Below are 14,321 nucleotides of genomic sequence, written 5' to 3'. Positions count from 1 at the left end.
AACAGCCCTGGGAGCACAGCTTCGTCCCAGCCCTCCCCACCCAGCACGTACAATGCTGGGGACTTGCTCCTTGCTGCCTGATGGCTGGAGCTGGGCTCAATCCAACATCCACCCACCTATTTTTAGTGGGAAGCCAGGAGAACAGGTGCCCCAAACCCCTGCTGTTTGCCCCCACACTGCTGATGTCATTGCTGGCCTGTGTGCTGGGGGGTCAGTGGCTCAGTTTTTTCCCCAATACCTGGCTAAATGCTGATACAACTTTAGCCCATGACATCTCAATCTTCCCCACTGTCAGGGCTACACCCACACCCTCATCACTCACGTACAGGAGTTTGTCACTTCCAAGAGGACACGCCTTTGGAAAGCTGGAGGGTTTGGTGACCGGTGGAGAAGGAAATGAAAGCGCCGTGTGTGAGAACAAATGGCTGCACGGGTTTTGAAGGTCCGTGAGCTGAAGGAAAAGATCTTGAGGGTTTTGGACGGAAGGAAGGAGAGGAGCTGCTGCTCAGTGCAGTTGGTCACAGAGCAGTGCCAGCTGTAGCCTGTCCCAGGGTAAAGCTTCCTTCTCAGAGACAGACACTGAAGCAGTCCTGCTGTGGGAGTTCAGAGTCACTCCTTGCAATATGGAAATTGTTACCAAGCTGCTTGTAGGCAATAACCCATTTCCCACCTTCGGGGCTCAGTTATTAGTCCTCTGAGGGGACAGGGGGAGGCTGCAGCTCCCTGGCCTGGCTGTGCTTTGCTCAGAGGGCTCAGGATGGAGAACAGCACTCACCAGGCAGTGCGACAAAGGGGTCCCCGGGGCTGGCCCGGGGGGAGGCAGCGCCAGAGAAGGGGCTGGATGGGGCTGGATGAAGGTGGATGGAGCCAGCACCTCAAGCAGGGACATTCTCTAACGCCTGAAAAAAGCGGGTAAATAAACCAAGCAGCACTTCGAGGATGTTCCTGCTGGTGCTGAGCCCCGGGAGGGAGCTGGGGCTGCCCCGGGTGCCTCAGTCTGCGCGGGCAGCGAGCGCCGGCACCGGCAGCGGCTCCTGCAAACCATCTGCCGGCTTTCTCACTTCAGATGCGACTGTTTCCTCCTCGCTCATTTCTATTGCTAAACACGGGCTGGGAGACTGGGCTATTTGCAAGCGCATCTGCTGTTATTTATGCGAACGCTTTCCTTCCAAAGGGCAGCAGAGGGAAGGTGTTGAAAAGCAAAGCACCCCCAAATGTTTTGAGGATGTAATTGGGATTTTCCGCTGGGGATGCTGCTCGTGAGCTGCAGGCACCATGAGTTTACCCCTTCCCGTGATCTTTGGCTCAGAAAGGCAGATCAGTGTGTGCTGCTGAGGGTCTCTGAGCACTGCTGGGTCACCTGCCCGGCCCTCGGTGGCAGGGGCAGCACTGACCCCCTGCCCCAGGGGCTCCAGGGGGAGAAACCTCAGGAGAAACATGAGCAAGACATTCAGCCCTTACTCAGGCAAAGTTTCCAGTCAACTGAGTCATAACTGGAGTGGAAATGACTCACGATCCGCTGAGGAGGCAACAGCTGACTCCAGGGATGAATTCACGGCGTTGCCGCTTGGATGGGGACTGTGACACGCTGCCTCTGCCCAAAAGGACCCGGGATGACTGGGCTGGGAGAACATCTCAGGCTCTGAGGAGACACCAGTGCCTTGTGTTCCCTCCCATTCACCATTTGCTTTGCTGCTACCACGCAGTACCAGCCTTTCTGCAGGAAAGCTCCTGCTCCTCCCCAGGAAGCAGGGTAAAGCTGGGATTATTCACCGGTGTTCAGGAAGCAATCAGAAAACAAAGAGTGCTTTCAAAAGTCTAAGTGTTATTGTAATTGTAATTATAGTGGAGCAAGTAATAAAAGAGCTGAGGAATAGCCTCTCCTGAAACAGCTGGTTTAAGACAAGCTCCCGCTAACACCTGACAGCAGGAGGAGTGAGAGATGCTGGAGCTGCTGGAGGGTCTCCAAGGCCATGGGATGATTAAGTCCACTTAGGACAACACAGCAGCACTAATTAGAGACACACATCTCTTATCCAGGTCCAGGTGAGTTTATTATTACCTCACTGATGCCTTTATAAAGCCTGTCCTGCAGCCCTAGGCCTGGGTGTGCTGCTGGCCTGGGGCTTGGCTGAGGGCAGAAGGAGTGTCTGGAGAGTTGTGGTTCCTGCCATGTCCAATCCCTGGATACTGGCAGTCACTAGGTCTGACCTTGGATGGGACCAGCTAGCCCCTGGGAGAGGTCAGGAACAGGTAATGAAGGAATTCCATGGATCTTAAAGGGCTTCCAGCCCCTGGCAGACAAATACCTGGATTGCTGCTTTTACCTGCTAATCAATAATTACCCCGTGGCTACAACACAGTCATTGTGTGACCATGTTTAAAGAAAACAAGTGTTTAAACCCCATGAAAGGAAAGAGGGGAGCAAGTACTTATTGAATTAGACATTCTCTCATTTCAATACATATGACATTTAATTTCAAGGCAATGTTTGTCTCATTGTGTGGCTACCAGCAAGCCTACAGAGTCAAAGGGATGTCCCTGACTTCCTCTAGCTGCTAAAACATTCAAATTAGTTTTTATTTTATGTCTGTCCTTCTTCCTTCCCCCCTCCCCATGCCTCCCTATAGTATATCACCTGAATTTTACAAAATAAAAGTAGAAAAATGGAAGCTGCATCTTGCCCTAGAAAGGGGCGAGCCCAGCTGGCAGGACAAGGTTTTGGTACCAGGGTGACACACTGAGGCACCACCCAGCCACGGGGTGGGCGAGTGCCTGGCTCCCAAGAGCTGCACAGGAAGGAGTTGGGTAAGAGCAGAAAATATGTGGTTGCAGCTGCCTTCGAGCAGAGAGAGCACAGTTTGTCAGCTGAAAGAATAACACTTGTTATTGCTCATGTTGAGCTCCGTTGTCCCAGTTTTTCCTGCTGGAGACTGTGCCTCGATCAGGGAGCTCCAGTCCCCTCTCATGTCTCTTTGTCTCCTGCAAATCCAGCAGCTTTGATCAAGTCACTCTGCAAATTGTGGCCCTGGGCTGGGCTGTGTTAAGGATTTGTCGAGTATCCTACAAAACCCTGTCCCAATATGCTCCATTCCCATCAGTTACGGTGCTGTGAGTGAATCCTGGCTTGTTCTGCATGGCCTTGTAGGGCCCTTGCCTGGGGTAACTCACTTTTCTTTCCATGGATGAGTAAAATCTTTTGTTGTTGTTGTCCCTTTGGCTGGCTGGCACAAGCAAGAGGGAGGTGACTTTCTGCTTGGCCATGGGGTAGTTCTGCTCTGGTGTTTCCCTTCTCCATGTTCACAAGTGGGCTGGGAGGAGGGATAAAACACCCTGGAGATGCACGGATACCAGATTTCTGGGAAGGCTAATTCAAGCATAGTTCCAGCACCAACACCTGTGATTAAAGCCAGGAGAGATGCACAGGCTCCTGTCTCTGCTCCTGGTTTAGCTCTCCAAGGGTCATTTCCTTGCCAACAGGCCCCTCTGGTAGTAAATGCCAGGCTGCTACAGCTTTGGACAAGCTAATTCTTGCTTGCAGAAAGCAAATATTAAAGGCAGCCCATTATGTTGTTGTTAGACTGAAAAATGGGAATCCCTGTGTATGATAATAAGCAGTTCCCTGCCAGAGCTGAGCAGCGGGAAGTGGGATTTGCACTTCCTTCCCCAGAGAGTTTCACAGCCTCCTATGATATTTATAAAATCCTTGAACCAGAAACCCCGATCAGGGCCTGCCTTTCTCCTGACTCTGCAGGATTGCAGGCACCAGACTGACTCCAGGCTTTTCTGGCCTCCTTGCAGGGTAGGAAGTGTTTGGGAAGCTGCATAAGAAGCCTCCATCCTATGTCCCTTCCAGAGTGACAGTCACAAAGGAGGAGAGCCCAGGCTTGCTGGTGGTTTTGATACAGGGAGCCCTGTTCCTGCCTGCTCACCCTTTCTGCTGTCCCTGTGCTCCCAAATGGGACATCTTTGGGGCTCAACCTGGAAAGCACCTCCATGTTTGCAGCTCCCAGCTGGGATTCAGCCTTTCCTATGTTTTCAGGCAACTTTAACCATCCTGGCTGAGCTGGGAGAGGAGAATGGCCCCAGGGCTGGAGCTCATGGAAAAGCCAGTCCAGCCTTTCCCTTTGGAAACCTGTTGGACCTTTTTGTGGAGAACTGCCTTGGGACCAGCCACCCCTCCCCAGATTCCACCCCTCCCACCTCATCTGCCTAATTACCCGGTAGCTTCACCCAGGAGACAGCGGGGATGGAAAAACCCCGGGCGTGCTGCAGTCTGGGGAGGGATGGGGCTTTCAGCAGGGGAGATCTGGTCCTGTCTGCTCCGGGAACAGGCTCTGGAGCTCCCCTGCCTCCCCAGAACCGGGATGCGGGCGTGTGGTGAACGATCCATCACGGTCACATCCCCGGCAAGGACGCGGCACCCTCTGGAATGTGGGATCGGGGCTGGAGGTGGGACGTGAGGTGTGTGCTCGGCGCCCCTGCACCCACGGCCCCAGCCCAGGGAGGTGCTGGCAGCGATGTGGGTGCTCACTGTTAATGACACCATTAAGTCATTACTCCTAATGAGGCGCTGCAATCTCACCTGTAAAGAAAATATTATGTTTGCACTTCAAAAGATTGTGCTGAGGTCTTTATAATGAGCGTTTTTTTCCCCCCTGATTCTTCCAGGATTATAGTTTAAAAAACTATTATTTTAAGTTTAGAGAGGACCAGTTCCTTTTTTTTTTTTTGTGCAGACACTCAGAACAGGACCATCATGCAGTCACTACCTTTATTCTAACAGCTAGAGCAATAAAATAATGTGTTATTAGCCTGCATGGTGTCAAATACACTTTCATTTACTCTCCAGCCCTCTGATTCTATCAGCCAGGAATCCAAGGTCATTATGCAATCACAAATTGTTTCTGAATTTCATTAAATCAGCAAATGGGCCTTAGCTAGATATTTACATCAGCTGAACTTGTGATAATTTATCCAATTGGGCAATTATTATTTTGGAATCAAAGTAGTCCTGAGGGATTATGCTTCATTTTAATTTGTCTGCAGAAGTCTCAGTGCAAACCCTGCAACTTGGCTGCAAAATCAGGTGAAAAACTGCAATCCTGCTGCAGGTTTTGGGGATAAATAACAACGTTTTTCCTTCAGTCTTTCACTGTTGCAACACACCAGGAAAAGGGGAGTGAAATGCTGGTATAATTTAATATCAATGGATTTGAATTGGAAAGCTTAGAAAAGACATTATTGTGGAAACTCATGTTTTATAATAACAGAAGGGTTGTGATAAAGTACAATATTTTTTTTATAACACTGCAGTGTGAAGGGTCACTGGATTTCTTGGGCTGTGTCCAGGACATTACAGGTTGTATCCTGTGTGTGACAGGATGTAGAGAATCAATTCTCTTTGCTTTATGACCTTGTGTTGCTGTTGAGATGGTGTGGAGCAGAAATCCACGCTCTGGGGATGTCAGAAGGTTTTGCACTCCCCAAGCAGGTGTAAGGTGATGTCAGTAACACTCTGGATGTCCCAGAAATTTGTTATAAATTGGGAAATGCACCGAGGGAGAGACAGGGTGTGGACACAGGATTTAACACCCTGTTGACAGCCAGGATTTGCTGACAAGCAATCAACTGTTGTACAAGAGAGAAACTGTTGTACAAGAGATAAAGTGCAGCAGCTCAGGAGTGAAAGAGGCTCCATCTGTGGGGCTGCATTGTCCTGCTGAAGGAGGGCAGAATTTGGGGCTGGGACAAATGAAGATCCACTTTTATTCCCTGTTGGACTCGTTAGGAAAAGTGCCTCTGATTGCAGCTGAACTTGGACCTCTTTCTCCTTCCCTTCTAATCGTTTCATAACCAGGTTCAGACTCATCCAGCTCTAATTTCATCTACTTGCAAAGTCTGACTCAGCAATAAATGTTATCAGCTTCCACTCAAACCTGCAGAAAATGGGGAAAAAAGTCAACCTTCCCACAACAGACATCAAGTGGGAGCTCTGTCTTGCTGAGTCAGGCCCTGAGCGTGCCTGGACCCTCATTGTTTTGAAACTTAGAAGACAGTCCACAAGCCTTGCAATAGATAAGCGTGTGGTTCATTGGATACAATAAAACTCTTCAGACAGTGCCGAGTGGGAAAAAACTGCAAATGCGTTGATATTTGGGGCAAAGTTTATTAAACGTTTAATTTCAAAGGAAATTTAAAGTAAAGCCTTGCAGAACGCTCAAATATTTCCATGTACTCCGAGCCCCTCAAAGGAATTGAGTGTCCTTGTGCAGTTTCTGTCAGTAGAAATGATGTTTTCACTGACTCCCAGCTTTCAAAACACAAGCTATTGCAAATATTTTGTCTCGGCATGTTTTCCAGAAACAACCTCATGTTTTTAAACATCGAGCTTGTAACTTCCTAAGTTCACAGATTTCACGATAAGGTTTGTACTGGGAGGAAACAAGTTGCTCCACCACCAGTGTTGAGTGTCCTTCAAGGCAGATGATTTTGCCACACCGACTGTCCCTCTGTGAGGGGAGCAACTGAGCCTCTGCCGAGGCTGCCAAGTCCTGCAGAGACAGAAAATGTGGAAATCCCTCTGCTGACACTGCCCTGCCTCCAGCAACACAAATTAAACAGTGATTCACCTGCTCGCTCCCAGCACGGTGGTCCCCGGGGAAGGAGACACCTTGCTAGGACTTAAGCCATAAAAACAGGGATTTACAGATCGGTATCAGCAGCCACGAGTCGTACCTGGAAGCAAAATTCTCGGCTATTTATTCCTGCTGCACACACAAAGCTGTGAGAGGGAGAACCAGAGCAGTTTCCTCTCAGTTAGAGTGGATGAGTGGGGACTCTCAGCTCTGTGTGTCTCCTGGCCGCTCACTTGCTGGGGATTTTGGTAAATCATTCAATCTTTGTCTTAGTTTTCCCATCTGCAGAGCCACACAAGTACTATTTAGCATTTTGTTGCGGATGGAGGGCGGTGTGAGGGCTAAAATATTGTTGCTTTTGCCTCAGACTTCAACGAATCTGCTCGTGTCCCTGAAGTCTTGCAAGTGAGGATGGAGGAGTGTGGGGAGGGCAGCGGGGGCATCGCTGCTGCCTCGGGCACAGTGCTCTGCAGGAGAGTCCCCAGGGATGGTGGCTGCAGTCCTCATCCTGTCCCTGGTTATGTAAGGAGGTGACACTGCTTGGAAACACGAGCTATCCCTCTGCATTCCAGGTAACGTTCATGGAGAGCTGGGCGTTAAAGTCATGGACACAACTACAGCTCTTCCTGGGGTAGTTATACACTTTTCACCAGAAACAAAAAAAGCCCTGAAATTTATTAGCTGTTGACATTAGCTTTTCTTGAGTGTGTATTTTACAGCTGAATTATGGTTGAAGATGGGGCTGAGGAAACCATCTAACAGATCACGAGACCTCGTGCAGTGACTGCGCTGAACTTCTGACCTGCTCCTCTCTGTGTGGCTGCTGTCACTCCCAAACCCTCAGCCACACAAACCCACCACCGGGACATACATGTGCTATTTCCTCCTCCTGCATTTTGCCTGTTTCTTCTTGGTTACAGAAGTATTTCACGTCAACATTACAGTTCTTTATTCTTTATAGTGCTTTTTTTAAATAAATTAAAAAAAAATCGCACTATTAAAGTGTGTTTCAAGAAACGCTTTTTAAGGGGTGAAGGTGATGTGATGCTGGTCCTGAGCCCTGCAGCAGTGATGTGTTAGTGCTTGGTGACCTCAAAGCTGCTGCTGCTCTTGTCTTGTCCCCTCTGTGCCCTGTGCAGCATCATCCCCTCCATATGGGAACACTCTCAGCCCAGGGATCCGCTCGGTCCCTGCTCTGTTTGCCGTCACCTGGTGCCACTCTTGGCTGTCTCCATCTGTCCCTCGGTTGGGTGGTGAAGGGCAAGGAGAGGCCACGGCCAGGAGCTGCCAGGGCTCCCCTCGGGGGTCACCTTCACCTGAGGGAGGATGGGGACACCGGGAGGTGTCATAGAATCACTGAGAAAAAAACCTCTGAGATTATCGAGTCCACCCTGTGCCCCATCCCCACCTTGTCCCCCAGCCCAGAGCACTGAGTGCAACGTCCCATCCTTCCTTGGACACCTCCAGGGATGGGGACTCCCCCACCTCCCCGGGCAGCCCCTTCCAATGTCTAATCACCCTCTCCGCGAAGAAATTCTTCCCGACGTCCAACCTAAACCAACCCTGGTGCAGCTTAAGCCTGTGTCCTCTCGTCCTGTCTGTTGTTCCCGGGGAGCAGAGGCGGAACCCCCGCAGCCCAATTTCAAGGAGTCGCAGAGAGCCAGAAGGTCCCCGCTGAGCCTCCTTTTCTCCAGGCTGAGCCCCCCCAGCTCCCTCAGCCGCTCCTGCTGCTCCAGCCCCTTTCCCAGCTCCGTCCCCTTCCCTGGACACGCTCCAGCCCCTCCGTGTCCTTGTCGCGAGGGGCCCAGAGCCGGACAGAGCCCCGGCGGTGCCGGGCACGGGGGCACAACCCCGCTCCTGCCGCCGCAGAAGCCGCAACACGAGGGGAGGGGAGGACGCGGCTGCCCCGCACCTGCCCCGGGCCCTTCCCCGGAACTTCTCCCGGGGCTCCCCGTCCCTGCCCGGCCGCCGGGGCCGCTCCGGCCCCGCCACCCCCGCCCGCCCCGCTGGCTCCTCCCCGGGGCCGCGGCCGCGGAGGGCGGAGCGGACGCGGCGCCGCCGCCGCGCAGAGAAGCGACCGAGCCCGGAGCGCCGAGCCCCGGGAGCCCCGGAGCGCCGGAGCGGCGGCGGCGGCGGCGGGAGGAGGCGGCCCCGGGGGAGGCGGCGGTGAGCGGGGGCCGGGGGCAGCGGGGGGAGCGGCGGGAGCGGGGCGAGCGGCGGGTCCGGCCGCGGGGTGTCCCCGCTTTGGGCCTGGCGAGGCCGCGGCGGGGCGGGCGGAGCGGGGCAGGGGCCGGCGCGGGGTCCGGCGGGGTCCGGGCGGGGGCGGCGGGGACGCGGCGGGCGCTGCCGGAGCCCGGGCGGGCAGCGAGGGGGAGGCGGCTTCGCTCCGGCCCCGACCCGGCTCCGGCTCCAGCCTCCGGCCCCGTCCTGCCCCGTCCCGTCCCATCCGCGGCTGGACATCCATCTTGTGCAGCCGGGCGGGGGTGGCTGGCCCTGGGCGAGCCTCGGGAAAAATGACCGGGGTTCCCGCGGTGTTCGGGGCAGTCAGGCGTGTGCGGGGCGTCCCGGGCTCGCTGCACCCCGGCGTGTCCGGGGGGACTGTGCGGTGCCGGCCCCCGGGACCACCGGAGGTAAAGGGGGAGAGAGGATGGAGGGTACCCAGGGTGGGCTGAGACGGGGGGATGGCAGGACGAGGGACAGGGGGATGGCAGGACAAGGGACAGGGGGATGGCAGGATGAGGGACAGGGGGATGGCAGGACGAGGGACAGGGGGATGGCAGGACAAGGGACAGGGGGATGGCAGGACTTCACCAGCCCCCTTGCTTCTTCACCCTGGATGGATGGCAGGAGGTTTTGGGCAGGTGGGACAAGCCAAGGGGGCAGCCCCTCGTGAGCCATGTGGAGTGATGTGTTGGTCCATCCTCATCCTCTGGGTCCATTCTCATCCTCCTGGCCCACCCTCGTCATCCTGACCCACCTTCGTCATCCTGACCCACCCTCGTCATCCTAACCCACCCTCGTCCTCCCAGCCCAAGGACCAGTTGTCTCAGACCAACATCAGCTCCAGAAAGGTTTCTTTGCACTTCCTTCAGTCGCTTTACAGAGAAACTGTTCTCTGCTTAGGGAAACTTTGGTGTTTTAGATACTTCTCGTTAATTGGTGCCTTCGGTTGCGATATTTGAGGTGCAGTACGTGTGGTTTTGGTGCGAGGATTCCTGTGAAGCTTTCTCAGCAGGAGGGTTGGGGTTTGGACACACCGATTTTGACCAACACGGAGCTGGAATCAGCGCCTGGGTTTTGCTTTGCTCACTGGTTGGAAGGAGCTGCAAACAGGAAGGGCAGATCATGAATGCTCTGGGTTGTTTCTTTTTTTCCTTTTGGTAGCTTAACAGGGGAGATAATATTTCTTAAAATAGTTGTTTGACTTGAAAACGCCTGTCTGCCTTTGGAGTATTGTATCAGCACTCTGTCATTTCTGTGGCTGTTGTGATTCTCTCTGAGTAGCTGTTTTGCTCCACGTAAAGAGACACCAGATTATTTGAAGAGTTGAGTTGAGGGAAGCGGCTGCTCAGTTGACAGTGCCTGTCTGCCGCGAAATGTGTCACTGCTGGGATTCGTGTCGTTGCTTTTTTCTTGCTGGAGTGGTGTGTCAGTAACTCCCACTGGTGTAGCAGCATTAAAACAGGGCTTTAATGTGGGAATTTGTGAGGCTTTCAGGAAGTAACGGATGGAGCTTGGAGAAACCGAAAGTGGTGCGTTAGCAGAGCTCTGTGCCTTCAACGACAAGTTATCCAAAATCAGCCAACTTGAAGGCAAGTTCCAGATGGCACATTCTTACTTTTGTATTCATAGAAGCAACTTTTTGAGTTCGTGGAAGCGATGTATCTCACCAAGTATGAAATGCTGGCTGATTATTCCGACATCATTATCACGTTGCTATAGTGACTTCATTACGCTGGGAATGCCGTGTTCACGTCCTGTTGCTATGGGAAAAAAATAAAAATCGGCGTAATAAATAAAAACATTTAACGTTCTGTTCATCGCCGCGGCAGGAAAAGAGGCATCGATTTATTGACGCCAGCGAAGACCGGCAACATATTCCAACAGCAGCTCTCCGTGCCAAGTTAGAAACTGGGAAATCGTCACTCGGAGCTCTCGGCAGATTGTCCCTTCCCTCCCTGTGTTGTGGCAGGTAGCAGAAGTTGTGAAATCCCAGTTTTGGAGCGGGAGGGTGAGCGGCGTGCGCGCGTCGTTCTCCAAAGGTGGAGCCGGCAGGAAGTGCTAAAAATAATCCTGTTTTCGTGCGCGGCCTTCGCCACGCCGGGTCTGTGTGCAGCCAGGTCGTCCACACACGCCGAGTTATCCTCAAAAGCAGATATTTCTTACAGCCTCTGGGAAGGTGTGAGGCGCCCAGCGGGGTGTGGGGGGCCGGTGAAGGGACTGCGGTGACGTTTGGAGGCCCAGCGGTGTCAGAGCGCGGAGTTGTCACTCTGAGGGCTCGCAGGGAGCTGAGCAGTGTCTGCCATCACGTGTCCTGGCTCTGGCGTGGCCGTTTTGAGGGTAAGTAGCTTTGCTGGAGGTTGTGAGAGGATCTGTGGGCCAAAAGGGCTGAATTACCAGCGCAGCATAAGTCCGGTGACACGTTAATGCTTTTATTTGGAGACTCGTGTTTACACAGCGTAGCAAAAGAGTTTATATTTGAAACCATAAGCTGCAAATATACAGACATAGGTTATTAGTGATGCGTTTCGTGGCTGTTCATCCAGTCTGAGGGCTGTTCTTAAAAAAAAAAAAACCTGAAAAGTAATTAAATAGCAGGAGTGTAACGTGTGGACGTACTCGAACATAAAAGTTTTAATTGTGTATTGAATCATCGTCTTGGGCATAAACAACTCTAGACTTTGTTTGTGCTGTGTATTGCAGTGTTTTTTCTTGTGCTGTGCACGTGCACAGTGTACTCAGGGGCACTTTGAACTTGTGCTTAGCATTTAGGGAACAGATTGCTTCTGTGCAACTTCACAGGCTTCAAAAAATCATCCTGAAGAGGAATGTTAATATTCCGAGAACAGGAACGTGTTATCTGTTTTCCTGGAATAAAAGGAAGTGGCTCTTTTGAACATAATGCAAGTTCTAATCTTCAGTCTTTATATTTGAAATGTTTTTTACTTGTAGTTGTTTGAAATTCAGAATTGTCCTTGGTCTGGTGTTACTTTCAAGCCTTCAGAAATCAGCTCGGCTGGCTCTGGCTGTGGATCCTGATGAAGACTTTGGGTTTTTAGGATAAGATGGGAGACTTCCTTTTTTATCACTTTGTTTTACTTTCTGAAGAGCCACATTAATGTTGAACACCAGTCAGATTGTGACCTTGTGTATTTAATTCTGCAGCAGCAGATTCAAGAGAGACACAACTTTTAAAACTCAGTCAAGACCTGGGGTTGTATTTGGATTTTTTTTGGCCTTGATTTGGGGTGGGTTTTGGGTTAGTTTTTTGAAGAGGTAGTGAGGATGGTGGTTAAAATACAGCCTGAATTCATTTTATGCTGTGCTCTGAAATAGTTATTGATTTGCTTTTACTCTTCCATTCAATAGTTAATGGGAAATTAAACAGAACAGTAATGGAAGCATCTTCTTAAAAGGGTGCTAATAAATCCCAGGGACGAAATTTCACTTAGACATTTTGTGTCTGCACTTTGCAAAAACTTCTGCTGCTGGAAACATGACACCTAATGGCAGAGATAAGTAAGGATGTCCTGAAGTTTTCTGAAAGAAAAGTTAATCTTGCTGAACTGTTCTGTTTGGTCCAGTCTGTCTTGCTCAGGTGCTAAAACTTGGGTGAGGTGTTTTGGTTTGTTTGCTGCAGTACTGAAGTGTGGTGGCAGCCAGGATTTATTTGTGTTCCTAGACTGCTCCCTGGGTAGAAGTTAATGTCCTGAAAAGTTCACCTCCCAAACAGGTTTCTCCTTGGATTATATCCTTCATAGGAAGTAGGAAAGGATAAAGGAGGACTTGGCTTTTTGTTCCTAAAGCTCAGGTTGGATCAACAGTAGAGCTGTGTCACCTCATGGCTGTTACTCAGCAGACTCAAAATACAATGTGCTTCCTCCTGCTGGGATTGCAGATGTCGTGGAATGTTGTTAGGGAATCCCAGACCACTAGCCCAGGTTGCTCCAAGCTCCTTCCAACCTGGCCTTGGACACTTCCAGGGATGGGGCAGCCACAGCTTCTCTGAGCACCCTGTGCCAGGGCCTCCCCACCCTTTCAGGGAAGGATTTCATCCTAATATCCAATGTAAGCCTTCTCCCTGTCAGTGTGAAGCCATTCCCTTTGTCCTGTCACTCCAGGCCCCTGTCAATAGTCTCTCTCCACCTTTCTGTAGGATCCCTTCAGGCACTGGAAGGTAGAATCCAGTTCCGTGTGTTTCAGTTAATGGAAATGGTGAAACAGAGCTCAAAGTTATGAAGATGAATTTATTCCAGTCCTCCATACCCAGGTGATAGGAGGCATTAGTCAGGCCAAGGAGAGAGGCACAGTTTTTGTGGGGAAAACATGTCCCAGAATGGTTGGGCTCTGCAGTTAGAACTCGTAGTAGGTTACTCACCCTCTGCAGCTGCACCCTGAGGTGAGTAAGGCAGGTCATAGATTGAACTCCTTTTTCCCACTGTTGAATTTTTATTCAACAAGAACCCAGCAGGAGACCAAGTGATCCAGTTTGGTGTCTCCAGCACTAATATTAGAATGAAAAAAACCACCTGTGTTGGTTAAAGCAAGAGCTGTTGAACTATTACAGCAGAAGAGAAAGGCTTAAAATAAGTGTGAAGATGATACACTTTCATTAATGGCTTCTGTGTAAGAAGGATATTTTAAAAAATTACCTAATGCACTTTTTATATATAAATATGTTGAAATAGAAATAACCTTGATTAGCCTGAATATACACCTCACATTACATGTTGAAAAAATAGCATCCAGGCATATGACAGGAATTCTGTATTTCAGTGTGGCTTTTAGTTGTCTTCCCTAAAAGTCCTGCACTGCCTGTGAAAGTTATTGCAGGAAGAACTTATATTTTTATATTCTTTGATAGCTCAACCCAAATGTAGTTTAAATTTGTGTTTGAGACAAGTCTGTGCTCTAAATAACTGAGGATGTTGTGGCCTGGATTTAGTTTGATGACCAGTTTTGCTCTGAAGTGGCCCCTTCTCTGTTGTTTCACTACCTGTATTTATGTCCAACTTCCTCCTTAAGATTTCTTGATTTACATGTAAACAAGCTCTCCAGAATGCATGGTTGCTTTTGATTTATAAAATATACAAGATTTTAAATGCTGGCTTTTTTGGCCATACTTTGCTTTCTAAGGCTGCTGTTTAGCAAGTGGACCTGGTGTTCAACACAGCATTTATTCCAATAATGTAAGATTTTTAGGAGAAACCTTGTTATGGCACATAAAAAAAATGATGTTTTGGTTGTATTTTATGGAGTATCACCAGGATTGAAAGCACCTACAAGGTTAAATGGCTTTCATGTGAGCTCTGAGGCTCCAGCCGAGTGTGCTTGGAGTTGATTTGCTTTTGCTCAGGTATCAGAGCATCCTCCAAGGCCAGAGAGGGTTTGCTGTGGGTGACAGTCCTGGGAGGGCAGAGTAGGAAACTTGGGTTTCTGTAGGTCAAGGGTTCCATGAGCTAA

At 50.6% G+C, this 14,321-nt stretch overlaps 1 protein-coding gene across 2 annotated transcripts in view; it reads left to right on the top strand.

Moving 5' to 3' along the window:
- Positions 1-8,778: 8,778 nt before the first annotated feature.
- Positions 8,779-14,321, top strand: part of RAP1A (RAP1A, member of RAS oncogene family) — a 38,581-nt gene continuing 33,038 nt past the window's right edge. The window contains exon 1 of one of the 2 annotated variants that reach the window (XM_017821417.1): positions 8,779-8,804. The gene's annotated coding sequence lies outside the window, so the exon portion shown is untranslated. Of the gene's footprint in view, positions 8,805-10,703; positions 10,831-14,321 lie in introns of those variants that run through there. The other variant, XM_017821416.1, reaches the window with a different exon arrangement.

The sequence above is a fragment of the Lepidothrix coronata genome, unplaced genomic scaffold (assembly GCF_001604755.1).
Source record: "Lepidothrix coronata isolate B3197 unplaced genomic scaffold, Lepidothrix_coronata-1.0 Scaffold90, whole genome shotgun sequence".
Taxonomy (NCBI): domain Eukaryota; kingdom Metazoa; phylum Chordata; class Aves; order Passeriformes; family Pipridae; genus Lepidothrix; species Lepidothrix coronata.
This window is presented reverse-complemented; position numbering and strand designations above follow the sequence as displayed.